Source organism: Hyperolius riggenbachi, chromosome 2, assembly GCF_040937935.1.
Source record: "Hyperolius riggenbachi isolate aHypRig1 chromosome 2, aHypRig1.pri, whole genome shotgun sequence".
NCBI lineage: Eukaryota > Metazoa > Chordata > Amphibia > Anura > Hyperoliidae > Hyperolius > Hyperolius riggenbachi.
In genome coordinates, this window is record NC_090647.1 from 365,943,244 (window position 1) to 365,958,884 (window position 15,641).

The 15,641-nt window shown below is 41.6% G+C and overlaps 1 protein-coding gene across 2 annotated transcripts in view; it reads right to left on the reverse strand.

Annotated features, from left to right (window-relative positions):
* LRIG2 (leucine rich repeats and immunoglobulin like domains 2) overlaps positions 1 to 15,641 on the reverse strand; it is a 172,260-nt gene that overhangs the window by 14,294 nt on the left and 142,325 nt on the right. Inside the window, exon 20 of one of the 2 annotated variants that reach the window (XR_011026382.1) lies at positions 12,626 to 12,656. The exons of the other annotated variant lie outside the window; for it this stretch is intronic. The gene's annotated coding sequence lies outside the window, so the exon portion shown is untranslated. The remainder of the gene's footprint in view (positions 1 to 12,625; positions 12,657 to 15,641) is intronic. 2 annotated transcript variants of the gene reach the window in all.

The following is a 15,641-nucleotide window of genomic DNA, read 5'->3' on the forward strand; positions in this document are numbered from 1 at the left end:
CTACCAACCTATGCCAATAACAAAGTATCTGTCCCTGGCTCCACTGTAAACAGGCAAAAGATCCTTCTTTGCAAAAATATATTGAACACTGGACACCAGATGAATAGTTACTTAGTTATCTAGGTTGAAAAAAGACTTGTCTATCAAGTTCAACCGCAAAACCTGACTTCATCAATTGTAAAATAATGTATTTGTGTTTCAATGCAAATCAATGAGAACACACACACACACACACACACAAAAAACACAGAAAATTTGCAGTAAAATACAATCCAAACTTTTGCATACTAAGAGACATTCATAAAAAAAACACAAGAAAAAATGTACGGTAAATACTCCCTGAATATTGCTGCTTTGTTTTCTGCATGCTAGGGTGCTTTCTTTAAACTATTTATATCTAGAAAGAGAAGCAACACACGTATACAGTATATATCCTAACCACGCATAAAAATGGACAGGCTGGTGATATTTGCAAAGTCAAATTTGCGGTGAGATGGTTCACACTGCATTCTTTATACTTACCTGGGGCTTCCTCCAGCCCGATGAGATGTGTGGGCTCCCTCGCCTCGCCATCCTCTCCAGCTGCAGTAGCTACCGGTATTTTTGTCATTCGGGGTCAGTCAATTAAGGTAAATTCTCACAGAATCTGCTGCCAAAATTCACAATGCGGCCATTTTTTTCTAAACCTGAACTGAAAATTAAAAGTCAAAATAAACATACACACATCATATGTACCTCTCGTGTAGTCTACTCATCAATTTCTTTCTCCTCTCCTGCGTCCTGTTTGTCCACTTTATTCAATGGGATTCTCTATCCTCCATTTTAAAAATGGCCATTATCCCATAACAGCTTTCTGGTGAGCACACTGTTAAACTGTAATATTGCCCACTTGAGCCATAGGGAAACATTACCGTGCTCCTCAGTTGCCCTTTCAGTTATGACAGCTGATATATAACTGACAGCAACAGCTATATTTCAGTTTTGACCAAATCTTGTCAGAACTGGAAGGAATCTTTGTAAAGGTGCCCATTAACGGTACAATTTTTTCACCAAATGCGATCGAATTGTATTGAAAATGTGCCGTTTATGAAGACAATTGATAAGGAACGATTCTTTAGTCAATTGCTAAATAGGATAAAATCGATTCAAAAGTTGAATTTTATGATTGGATTTGAAGGAGGAATCGTTCAGTAAATGTGAACAATCAATAATTGCCTTCCTATTAGTTACGATCATTCAAATTGCATTGAAAGATCACATTTAGTGAAAAACTGTACCGTTAATGGACACCTTAACCTCTTACCACGGGCTTAAACCCCCCCTAGTGACCAGGCCATTTTTTACAAATTAGGCCACTGCAGCTTTAAGGGCTCGCTGCAGGGCCGTACAACTCAGCACACAAGTGATTAACCCCCCCCCCTTTCAGCTCACCAACAGAGCTTTCTGTTGGTGGGCTATGATCGCTCCCAGGATGTTTTTTTTATATATAATATTTATTTCCTATTTTTCCAAATAAATATTGCTTTTTTTTATATATTTTTTTTAACCCTCCCTCCCTCCCCCTGCCAGCCAATCAGTGTGATTGGCTGTCATAGGCTTCAGCCTATGACAGCGGATTACTTCTCTGCCACCCAGGGGGACAGCCCTGTCACACAGCTGTCCCCAGTACAGCGCGGCCGTAGATCGCAGCGCTGTACGATGTATATAGACGGCAGCTTTGCAGTCTAATAGTCTCCTAGCGGCGATAGCCACTGGGAGGCTGATGACGGAGCTCCGGAGTATTCCTGGGGCTGCCACCGCGTTCACACCGATCGGTGTAGAGCGATCAGCTGGAGGTTAACCACCTGAGCGGTCTGGACGAGCTCAGCTCGTCCAACACCGCCGGAGGTCGCCGCTCAGGCCCTGCTGGGCCGATTTTCATCAAATAAAAAGCAGCACACGCAGCCGGCACTTTGCCAGCCGCGTGTGCTGCCTGATCGCCGCCGCTCTGCGGCGATCCGCCGCGAGCAGCAGCGAAAGAGGGTCCCCCCAGCCGCCTGAGCCCAGCGTAGCCGGAACAAAAAGTTCCGGCCAGCGCTAAGGGCTGGATCGGAGGCGGCTGACGTCAGGACGTCGGCTGACGTCGATGACGTCACTCCGCTCGTCGCTATGGCGACGATATAAGCAAAACAAGGAAGGCCGCTCATTGCGGCCTTCCTTGTTTATTCTGGGCGCCGGAGGCGATCGGAAGATCGCCTCCGGAGCGCCCTCTAGTGGGCTTTCATGCAGCCAACTTTCAGTTGGCTGCATGAAATAGTTTTTTTTTTATTTAAAAAAAACCCTCCCGCAGCCACCCTGGCGATTTAATCAGAACGCCAGGGTGGGGAAGAGAATGAGAGCTTCTGAGAGGAATTGACTGCGAGGTATGTAATATTCAGTTGCAGGTACATCGTGTTTATTTAAAATAATTTTACTCAGTTCAGGTTCACTTTAATGGGGGGTAAAACAGGACCTAGGAAGCCTGCAAGTAGAGGAGGAGGAATCTCTAGCTGTGCAGACAATTAGACACAGTGCTTCAGCATCAAAAGGCCATAAAGGAGTCCATCATAAACATGCAGAATGTACACAATTGGAAGGAAGAGTTATTACCAACTCATGCAACAGCAGCCTATGTCAACATCATCACTGATCATGATGACAATAATGATAATGATGATAATGGGGATAGGACCTTGGAACCACTTCTTCACAGAGACAGTAGTAGCATGGAAAGGGTCAAAGTGGATGCCAAGCTGTTTTTTTCCCCAGCCTAGCAGGCTATGCAAAGAGCAGCATGGAGCTGTCATATTTACAGTGGGATGCGAAAGTTTAGGCAATGTTGTTAATGTAGACTGACTGTTCTCACCATTCGTCGCTTCTGTTTATCCGAGATTTTTCTTGGTCTGCCACTTGAAGCCTTAACTTGAACTGAGCCTGTGGTCTTCCACTTCCTCAATTTGTTCCTAACTGTGGAAACAGACAGCTGAAATCTCTGAAACAGCTTTCTGTATCCTTCCCCTAAACCATGATGGTGAACAATCTTTGTCTTCAGGTCATTTGAGAGTTGTTTTGAGACCCCCATGTTGCTACTCTTCAGAGAAATTTAAAAGAGGAGGGAAACTTACAATTGACCCTCTTAAATACTTTTCTTATAATTGAATTCACCTGTGTATGTAGGTCAGGGGTCACTGAGCTTACCAAGCCAATTTGAGTTTCCATAATTAGTTCTAAAGGTTTTGGAATCAATAAAATGACAACAATGACAATTTTGTTTAAACAATTATTGCACACTACCTGTAAATCCAATAAACTTCATTTCACTTCTCAAATATCACTGTGTGTCTCTCTTATATGATATATTTGATTGACATTTTTTTTACGTAACAACCAACGATTTATACAGGAAAATCATGACTATTAACATCGTTGCCCAAACTTTTGCATCCCACTGTACCTATCTGGATGCTGGATCGGCTTCTCCTCTTCCTCATCCTGCTATCTGGCTAATTAAGGTTAATGAACTCTACTCAAGAAGAATTTACAGATGAGAATTTTTTTTTAAACCAAAATAAACGTTTATTGGGAGGATTTAACGTCATATACAAGGCAAGAGTCGGGCATCCAGTTGTAAACAAATAGGCATCATAGTAACAGTAGTACATAGGTATTCACGTATAGAAGTACAAGGGATCTAATTACAAGATCCAGATAAGTACATATGGCATAAATACTGTATCTGTTGTCTCAGCGTTCATAAGCATAGACATATTTTTAAGTTGTATTACAGGAAGCCTACTACGCAACACTAAATCACCGATTTTCCCATCTGTCCCATATTAAATGAAATTTCTTTTGTGCTCCCCTGTGTGCATATACAAGCTTTTTGTAGGGTAATGCAGTGCTGATACGTTTAATCCAATTGTCATATGAGGGTGGCGTGGGCGCAAGCCATCTACACGCCACCTCTTGTCTACCTGTAAATAGCACTTCTGTCAGAAATGATTTAAGAGCATTATCTAATGCTTCATCTTGTATGACTCCAAGGAGGCACAATAAAGGGTCGTAACTTATGGGGCAGCCCATCTTGTCGTGTAAAAATTTAACTACTTGGGACCAAAAAGCTGCCACAACTGGACAACTCCAGATGAGGTGATAGAATGAAGGGGATGCTTCCTGACACTTAGGGCAGTTATTGGAAGATTGTGGGTTGTATTTACAAAGCTGCCTAGGGGTTAAGTAGGCCTGGTGCAAAATGTATATTTGCGTGATACGATCGCGTATACATGGGGACACTTTCTTGGGGGCGAATAGGGCGTCATCCCAGTCTTCATCTGCAATATCGAGTCCACATGAGACCCATCGGTTGCGTGATTCAGTGGTGAGTTCCTCGGCACCAAAATCTAAAAGTGTTTTGTATAGCTCACCTATCATGTGCCTAACTGGACCATTTTTGAGCATTTCAATAATGGGAGAGCCATATACTTGTAGAGGTGTCTTAGGAAATTGCTTACAAAAAGCGTGTTTTAATTGCCAGTATCGAAACTCTTGGTTCGTGGGGATGTGGTAGGTAGAGACTAAGAGGGCAAAAGAAGCAATCTGCCCATTTGATATGATGTTTTCAAGAAATATTATCCCTCTAGCTATCCAGAAAGAGGGGTCAGGGATGGTGCCAAATTCTGAAAGATTAGGGTTGTACCATAGGGGAGTGTGTTTTCCTATACCTTTGGTGCTATACATTTTAGTGATGGCTTTCCATACTTGAGATGCCTGCATCAGAATTGTGTTGTGTTTTTTCTTTTGTGGTATGTAACACCTCAGAGTGTCCATTGCAGGGCTTTCTAAAACAGGATCTAATAGATATCCAAGTGGTTCTATATTTGTGGTTGGGGGGACAGTGAACCAAGCCGATATGTGTTGCAGCTGCGATGCGAAGTAGTATTTCTGAAACACTGGAAACGCAATTCCGCCAAGGTTCATTGGGTTTTGTAGTAGCGTGTTTTTAAGTTTGGCCCTGCCCTTACCCCAGAGGAAACTCAAGAGTATTGATTTCAATTTTTTAAAGAAGGTATTTGGGATGTAAATTGGGGAGTGATGAAGTATATATAGTATTTTGGGGAGTAGAATCATTTTTATTAAACTATTCCTGCCCATCACTGCTAGGGGCAATTTTGCCCAAGTGTTGCATCTGGACTGTACAAGGGGTAGCAGGTTGTATACTTCCTGCTTCAAGTATTGTATTGGATCTATGTGGATTTGTATGCCAAGATATTTAAAGGTATTGACTATTTGAAGGGGCGGGGGGGTATTTGAGTCGGGAGGAGACCAGGGGTCTAATGGAAGTAGTACTGACTTAGAGATATTAACCCGCAGCCCGGAGTAATAGCTTGATTCCTCTATAATTTCAAGGGCACGAGACAGGGATGAGGCCCCATCAGCCAGATATAAGATGGTATCATCCGCATAAATACTAATTTTATCTTCGGTAGATTTAGTCTTGAATCCTACTATATCAGGTAAAGCCCGAATGCGGCAGGCCAAAGGTTCCGCCACCAGAGCGTACAATAGTGGAGACAGGGGGCATCCCTGTCTCGTGCCCCTACCCAGAGGGAAAGACTTAGAGATCCACCCGTTGGTGCTAACTCTGGCCGAGGGATTTGAATACAAAATACGAACCCATCTCTGGAAATTTTCCCCAATACCAAACCTGGCAAGGACCGCCGACAGGAATGACCATTCAACCGTATCAAAGGCTTTGGCCATGTCTAATGAGGCAATGACTCGTGCCCCTTTATTTATATGGTTGGCTTGTATGTTTGTAAATAGTCGCCTGATATTGATTGCCGTGTTTTTCCCTGGCATGAAGCCAGTTTGGTCTTCATGTACAAGGGTTAGAATTACCTCGTTTAGTCTTATGGCGAGTACTTTTGCTAAAATCTTAACATCAGTAGGTAGAAGCGAGATCGGTCTGTAGGAATCGCATTGAAGCGGGTCCTTACCAGGCTTAGGTAGCACAACTATTAGGGCCTCATTCATAGATGTGGGGAGACTCTGCTTCTCAAAGGCCTCGGTAAAAACCTCCAGTATGGGCTGGGCCAAAATATCAGAGTATTTTTTGTACAGGTCTAAGGGAATGCCATCGAGTCCTGGAGCCTTTTTTGAGGGGAAACTAGCGATGGCGGATTCAATTTCGTCTAAAGTGATGGGCAGGTCTAGTTGCGAGCGCTGTGCCTCTGAGAGACTAGGGAGAGTAATTTCGGCCAAATAAATTTCAGAGTCCGACTGTGAAGTTATGGTTCGACTAGTGTATAAGTGTTGATAATAGTCTGCAAATGTGGAGTTTATTTCTTGGGGGGTGTTGACCAGTGTACCCTGGCAGGAAGCAATTTGAGGGATAACCGGTGGAGAGGAGTGGATTTTGGCTATTTTAGCTAGTAATGTGCCTGCCTTTTCGCCTTGCTCGTATACCATTTGCTTATTGAAAAAGATTTTACTTAAGGCTAGTTCTTCCAATAATTCTTTATGGGCCCTCTGGGCGATTTGCCATGTCTGTTTATTTGAGGGGGAGTTATCTTTGTGATATAGGGTTTCTGCTTGAGTAACCTGTAGGGCCAGAGTTTTTAGTCTAGCTTTGGTGTCTCCTTTGCATCTAGCTACTGCCTGTATCAGAGCACCCCTCAAAAATGCCTTGAAGGTGTCCCATACCAGGGCTCGGTTTTCTTCATCTCTGTGGATAAAAAAGAATTCTATGATTTGTTTTGCAAGTGGATTATCATTTGGCAGAAGTTCAAGCCAAAAAGGATTACATTTCCAGAATTTAAATGGGGGAGAGACACCCCGTTGCAGTTTAAGGCATAAGGGGGAGTGATCCGACACCAGGCGTGGCAGAATGGAAATATCAACCACCAGGTGGAGAAGGTATCTGGTAAGTAGGAACATGTCTAAACGTGAAAAGGAGTTATAAGTACTGGATTCACAAGTGTACCCAGGGGTTTGTGGGTATTTAATCCGCCAAATGTCAGCTAGATCCATTTCTTTTAGAAAAAGAGAAAATTGAGTCTGTTTATTTACCTGTGGGGGAGATCTGTCAAGAGCTGCATTACAGATGTTGTTAAAGTCTCCCATCCATAGTGCAGAGACTCCTGAATATTTAAGCATGAATTTGAGACCTTCTTTCAATACCTGTGAGCTAAAAGGCGGAGGTATATATATTGCCAGCAGTAGAATAGGTTCGCTAGCTATGGTACAATGCATGAATATATACCGGCCCATGGGATCTGTCACTACTTCCAGCGCCCTAAATAATAAATGTCTCCCAATAAGAATTGACACCCCTCGAGAATATTGTGAATATGAGGCATGAAAGGACCAACCAATCCAACCTCGGCGTAAAGCTAGTAATTTTGAGCCTGTAAGGTGGGTTTCTGTAAGGGTAATTATATCTGGTTTATACCCCTTTAAGTATTGTAATACAACATTTCTTTTGATTTTATCGTTAAGGCCACGTACATTCCAATTGATTACGCTAAGTGACTGCATTTTCGTCTGTTAAGAGCTCTAGTAGTAACACATCCCATTGTGACCATGATAGCCCATATAAATTACAGAGTTTCCAATACCCGAAAATCCTGCCCCGATTGATTACATTCCAACACAGTTTAGCCCAAAAGTTTCCCACCCTGCTCAACCATAAAACTAGGCTGAGCTTAAACCCTAAACCCAAACCAAACCAATATACAAATAGGTACAGGTGTAAAGGCACACCTACATACACCTGCTGGGGAACCGGTCGAGGTGCGTCAGTTACATCTCCTGTTTGCATTAGCAAGCCAATAAGGCAAGGTGTTGGAGAATGCAATGGCACAGCTCCACCGGTGCAGGACACGTGATGTAATTATTATCAATGTATATCCACATTTTAAACCTGGAAAACATTAATGCCAACGTGGGAACCAGACTGACACAAGTAGGGAGGAGGGGGAAGGGGTCCAGTGACGGCAAGAGGATTCAAGTCCTCTGCGGTGTAGACGATTGGATAGGGAACATAAAGGGGAGACAGAGGATAGGCAACATGGGGAAAAGAGTAATGCATCGTGTGTAGCAAGGCAACATTTGTAATTTCCCATCACATTGATAAAAATATTAAAGACATTGATATTAATATCGCTTAGTAACCAGGGTGATGCACACAATGTACCGGTGTTCGAAGTCCTTTCCTTCCCCAGGACCCCCGTACCCCACCCACGACCAGAGCGTATATATGCGATCGGCCTATGATCAATAGTATGCAATGTAACCGTTTCTGTGGATTCCCAATAAGTATTTTAGTGTTCTATATATGGAGTAGACATAATATAACTGGGATAAGTTGGATAGTATGCAAGTGACGCAGCTTGTATTTTCCCCCGTTTGTGCATCTCGGAAAAGTTCAGCTTCGACGTGGTATGCTTGAGTGGTAGGGTATGCGGATCCGTAGGAACCTCGCATTACTGCACAAAGTCTTAAGGGGTCGGATGGTCTGTCCACAGAGGCAGTGTGAGAACATAACGATCCAAAAAGTATAACTTATGAACCAGAACATGTATAAGTAGGAGAATAAACAATATCCTAGGGGCTCTGTGGATGGGTGGTGAAAAAGAAGGGGACCTCCATGTAATCATTGAGGGCCTAAGATAGTGACAAGGCCTAACGGGCCTTTCAAATGCAGAGGCTCAATTGTAACTCACAGTTAGTGTTCAATCATAGAGGCTGCATCAATCTTCTTCTCTGGAAGGAGAGCGGCGGACTTTAGATCGTGCTTCCAACCATTTGGTGACATCTTTGGGGTGCTCAAAGAAGTGCGTTTTCCCATCTGCTTCTATACGCAACTTGGCAGGAAATAGCATGGCGTATGTAATGGAGGCATCTCTCAAGGAACGCTTCACTGAAGCAAACTGCGCACGTTGCTTCTGCACCTCGGTAGAATAATCCGGGTAGAAGGAGATTCTGATATTTTGGTATGCAATATCACCTTTTGCTCTTGCTGCCTTTAGAATAGCATCCCGGTCCCGGTAATTCAGTACTTTGAATATGAAGGTACGCGGTGGTAGGCCGGGAGCCGGTACTCTTGGAGAAATTCGGTGTGCCCGCTCCACAACAAAGACCGCTGAGAAGCAGTCCCGCCCAAAGGTATCTATTAGGAGTTTTTCAGTGAAGTCCTCCGGAGCCGACCCCTCCACCTTCTCCGGTAACCCAACTATGCGAATGTTTGAGCGGCGGTTACGATTTTCAAGGTCCTCCTGCCTATTGCACACCGTCTTGGCGTCTTGCTTCATGGTGCGGATAGTGGCGGGAATAGGCTTTACCTCGTCTTCCAGCTTCCCTATGCGGTCCTCGGTATCTGTCACACGGGAACGGAGGGTATGCATGTCTTGTCGTAGGAGTGACACATCAGTCCTTACCTCTTCTAGTTTAGTGTTTATATTAGAGAGGGTTGTTTGGCAGCTAGTGATGGCCTCCATTATTTGCTGGAGAGAGGGCGTGGGCGGCTCCTCGTCCGAGGAGTCCTCTTCCTCCTGGCCGTGCTTAAACTTTTGAAGCTTGGAAGCGGCCTCGGTGTTGCGAATCCGGGACATCTTGATGTCAGATTGTTCAGCACGTCGAGCAGAATACGAGTCTGATGTGTTTTTCCAGGTAAAAGGGATGTTCAGAGCAGTATTTCAAGGATTTTGGGTGTCCTGCACGGGAGCTCTCCGGGAAAGCGTCCTCACATCTCAGCTTCCGGTCACGCCCCACAGATGAGAATTTAGCTATACCACTTCACATTCATTGATTCAAAAAATGTTAGTATTATTAGTAACTAAATTAAACAATATATAGAGGTGCTGACTTATCAAGGCAAATGCACCTTTCTTCATAAATTAGCCCTAGTGTTTGCTATTTATGTATGAGATTTAACTGGTTCATTTTCCACGGTTTTTATCCCTCGGGTTCCTGACATTTTGACACTTTAGCTGTGTCATTTTGATACAGCAGTAACTTTTTAATTACTTATGACATCTTAGTGATATATATATATATATTTTTTCAGTAAATAGTAATAGTTTTCTCCCAAAACTATTTTATTTTATAGTAATTTTATGGGGAAAAAAAGAAGGTGTGAATGCAGAAAATCCCCTTTTTTAATTTTTACCCTTCCTAATTTTCATATGGCACATCCCACAGCTATAAAGCACAAAGAACTGAATTATTTGGCTCTTCCCGGCTAAAACAATACCCCATATGCCATATTTTATAACTAGCTGAGCATGTTGCGGACCGTTATCCTCAGCCTGTGCGTCTGTGGCGATCAGAAGCATTCGCTAGGGCGACAGTTCGGGGGCCATAGTGCTGTACAGATGCATCGCTAGGCAACGGCAGATCAATACATCTGTAGAGCATTGGGGCCCTAAACTTTCGCCCTAGCAATCACATCTGATAGGTATTGGCAGCAGTCATTAAAAGTTTATAAACAGGTATAGGTATTGCAGGGGTTAATAATTAGTTAATAGGCTAAGTTTTGTTTAAAATTAACTGGGGATGAGAAAAAAAACCACTTAATTTTATTGGGACCATGTCACTTCAATTTTTTTTTTTTTACTTTGAAAACTCCCCCCTTCCTAACTTTGAACAAGAGAAAGGGATGTCCCGCTACACCGTTGTAGGGTAAAAGGATCTCTCCGACTTTATTTAACACATCAGCAAAAACACAGACAACAACTCACGCGTATCAGAGCTCTGTATGGCTCCTTAATCATAGCTAACATAGAGCAACTAGACAAGGGTATGTATGGTCAATTACCCACCCAATAATGGGCGTTGCTACTTTTCTTAAAGTGACAACACAAACACATTTAAAATGACAATATCCAATGTACAAAAAGGATTGTTAAAAGGCCATCTAGTGGCTCTATCAAAAAACGAATCAAGTATCAAAAGTGCACATTCTACACAAATACATATTATAGATATCAATATCAGAAATAAATAAATGATATCATAAGTTTATAACCACATGTAAGAATGTAATGTGGAAGGCACAAAGCCAGAAGGAGGAAGAAATAGTAAGAATTGCAAAGAAGGGAAGAAGAGAAACGACAAGGATTGAATAGAAATTAGGTCCTGGCATCATATGTTAAGCTGATGTCCAGTCTCGAATTTAAGCCTGTGGGAATGCATGTACCCAGCTTCCATAGCCATAATGCTTCTCGCTTTAATAGAAGCCTATGTACATCGCCCCCCCTAGGTGAACATGTGACCCTCTCCACCCCCTGAAAACTGAAACCACTCATATCCCCACGGTGTACATGCAAAAAATGTTTGGACACACTAGAGACCTGGGTGATATAAGCCTCGTTTCTGAGGCATCTTGCAGGTCCGTTATAGTGTTCCGAAATCCGTTGTCGTAAAGGGCGTGTGGTACACCCCACGTATTGTAGCCCACAGCCAACACACGAGATCAAGTAAACCACATTTTTGGAATTACAATTTATATATTGTTTCATCTCAAAAGTCTCATTTTTGGAAAACGACATAATTTGCCATGTTTGGCTGTGGGCATGACAATATCTGCAGGTGTTGTACCCACATTTAAAAGAACCCTTATGAGTCAACCAAGTGGGGGCGGGTTTGGCGGAGCTAGAAAAAAGGCTTGGAGAAAGGCAGGTTCCCAGAGTTGGTGCACGGCTTCCTAACTTTATTGAATGCTTGTTTTTATTAGCTAGCAACAATCATTCACAGGACCATGCAAGTGCACAGCCACGTGCACACAAGGGAACGTGCATGTGCACACGCATTGGCAAGCGGCTGGTTTTAATGCAGGACGTAGATTCTACATCGTAAATCCTACAGCAGCACTAATTAGGATGTATAAACTATATCCTGGAACTTCAAGGCACTCTAGTGAAAATAAAGAATAAAACATTTTTTTTTTAATCCGATATTCATTTATAATTTAATTGGTTAGTGGTTGCTCATTGTAAAATATTTCCTCTCCCAGATTTACATTTTAAACATTTCTCACAGGTGGCAACATGTTTAGCCATGTCAAGTGCATCTCTTCAGAATGTTTGTTCATTGAGAGTTCTGAAAGCCAGTTGAAAATATACCTGGTCTCCCAGAATGCTCTGGGAGGAGAATTCCACATAGCTCAACAGTCGAGGCTAGCAGTGGTGTAGCAAAAGGGGATGCAGAGGTTGCAACCGCATCGGCGGCCCAAAGTATTAGCTGTTTGGTCCTGTGGTAGTAATAATCACTTCTATAGATGCTTTGAATAGTAGTAATCATTGGCAAACTGTTCCCCATCCCCTTCTTGCATCTCTGACACTGTGGCTTTGGCATGTTTTGTTGCGCCGTATCAAGTCTTACATATAGAGTGCTTGGGTGGCCCCATGTAAAACTCGCACCAGGGCCCATAGTTCCACATCTACGCCACTGCTAAACATCACTGGGAGGGTGGGGTTACGTACCAATATCCAGCAATATATAGATATAGGAAGCATTTCTGAAACCAGGAAAATTACCATAACAGTGGGTATCTGAATTATTTACTGCATTCTACTATATGTTCTATTATACTATATATTCTACTTACGTGCCATTTTAACAGATCTTATGTTTTATAGCTGCAAAAAAAGCAAATAGTATAGATATTTGAGCAGATACATGTACTAGCTTTTAAAGTTTATAATGAAACAGTTAATTATCTGTAATTGTAACCTTGAAATGATAAAACAGTACAAAATTTTTTTTTCTTAAAGGAAAAAGCTATAGGCGGGATGAGTCTGCTTAATCTAGTAAGCTTTCATCGATAGAAATGTACAGTTTAATCAAGGAATGTTTCTCCAAGGAGCAAATCAATGCAAACTTATTGGGCTGAAAATTAGATACCCTGTAGATTCAATAGGGCAGTCCTGCGGTTATTAAATACAGGCTTGAATCAGAACAGGCAAGATGGCATTTTGTGATTAGATGGAATTAGTTTTACTCACAGTGCTCCACCTACACAACAGTGTAGATTATTAATGTGCACTAAGCTGCACAATACCTTTGTATTCCTTTCAAGATTTATACACATACTGTGCAGTGCTAATGGTGGTAGGTATTCAGTATTTTGTTTTTGCTTATGTGTTTACATGCTTTTAGGCAAATCATTGGGTGATAGCAGATTTGCTGAGCCGAGTTAATGAACATTTACTGCTGACATTGGAGGTCAGTTTCTATGAATAACAGGGAACATTTCACACTTGGGGGAAATAGGAGAGCATTTTTTTCTGAATGCTATTAAACCGCCAGTCACCGTGTCACTAGAGGAAATTTAATTTATAGCCGGCCACAAGCTATGTGTGCATTACATTCACAAGTTAAAAAGAAAAAAACAACAACAACACACTAATACTGTACTGTACTAAAGTATTGGTATGAGATGCTAGCATAATATATTTTAATTTGGCAAAATGAAATGAACATACAGTAGAGTTTCAGTCATCCGACACTGACAGGATAAGGCGGGATAAGTGTGCTTCCTGGTTGCTTATGACTCAATGTTACAATAGCCCTAGCTATGTATTAGAAAATCAGTACAAAAGAATACATACATTTTGATAAATACAAAAAAAACCTTTTCAATGAGCCTTAAAACTTGTATGCTCATTGCCCACACTAAGTTTTTCTTTTACTTTTATGAACTGAAAACTATTATTTTTTACTGCAGTATTAGCTCTAAATGAATGAAATACATTATGGACCCAATTCAATTCACCTTTTTCTACTAGGTGGAATTTTTACATTATAAATTGAATGCCTTTTAAGCCACCAGCAAGCACTTTTCACCCACTTTTTGGTACTTTTTCAATTGCAGAGTGAAAAAGTTTTTTTTAAAAGATGAAAAATTATCTCCTAGGAGAAAACTTAGGAGAAAAAGTGAATTGGGTCAGGCCAATTATGTCAATTTATTTCATTAAGTTAGAGCTAATGGTGCAGTACAAAATAAATAGTTATCTTTACAGAAAATTAAAAGAAAAACTTACCGTGTGAGCAATGAGCACACTGGTATTAAAACTTCCAACTGGTATAACAGCAGATTATGCCAAAATAAAAACTGATATTAACCATTTCTGCTGCTGGGACGTAAGCCTCACATCCGCGCAGGGGCAGCTGCAGAGATGCGATAATCACGTCCCTGCAGTTTTGGGCTTCCACAATCGTGCAGGTGGAGGCCCACAATCGCGATGTTGCTGGCAACAGGGGGGGGGGGGGGGTGCCACCAGGGTACAAAAGTCCCCTGAGCCAATCCATGCATGTCAGCCAAGAATGATCACTGTTAAACAGTGATCATTCTCAATTGCTGCCTCCCGCTCGCTGATTTACGCCGCCAATCATTAGATTTATGAATAGGAACATTGTTCACATTCATTTATCTCCCCTCTAGGCCACTGTGATCGCAGGCATCAATGGATACCTGTATCACTTCCCTAGTTACAATGCAACACATTGTTTCCTATGTAGTGTACATATTGTAAACTTATAGGAAGTACTGCGCAAGGACATCTTGTGGCCAAATAGTAAAATTACACCTATAGGCATTAGATAATAAAAATGTTTTAATATGTATGTTAAGAGGGTATATTATTATCAAATTATGGGGTAAAAATTAGTGATGGATGTAAAACTGAAAAAAAGCACCTTTATTTCCAAATAAAATAGTGCTACCATACATTGTAATAGGGATATAATTTTAACTTTGCAATAACCGGGACAAATGGGCAAATAAAATGTGTGGATTTCAATTATGGTAGCATGTATTTGAAAACTGTAATGGCCGAAAATAATGAGAAAATTAAAATTATTTTTTTTTCAATTTTTTTCTTATTATTCCCATTAAAAATAAACTTAGAATAAAATCATTCTTAATATAATATACCACCCAAAGAAAGCTTAATTGGTGGTGAAAAAAAAACAAGGTATAGATCATTTTGTTGTGATAAGTAGTGATAAAGTTATTAGGGTAACAGTGAAGACGGAAAAACAGGTTGGCACTACTGGCAATGTTATTCATTGCTTCACTAAATTTCATGAAAAATTCACTAAAATTAAGTGTGCACACTTAAGCCTCGGTAGAAGCTGATAAATTGAAACGGTCATCAGGCCGTGCGCCCAGCGGCACCAACCAGCACTCCCACATCCCCTCCATGCTGCACATGATACGTATCATCTCAACACCTAATGCATTGTATCAGATGAACTTTTTTGCATGTTACTCGTGAATTTTAGTGTATGAAGCAATAAATCACTGCCAGTAGTGCCAAGCTGTTTCACCGTGTTCACTGTTGCTGCATCGAATTGCTTTGGCTTTGAGCACACTGACAATGTAGCACGTAGCAGCCGGAGTCACCCTCTCCTCACTTTTATCCCTGAGTGCCAACCAACCATTTCTTTGTTGTTATAAAGTTATTGAGGGATGAAAGGGAGGAGCGCTGAAATGTGAAAATTCCTTTCGTCCATGAGGTGAAAAATACCTTCGGCCTGAGATGGTTAAAGAGTCTCAGGGTTAAAGAGTCTCAAATAATACTCTCTTGGAAGACACTTACATATTTAGAATTACTACTACT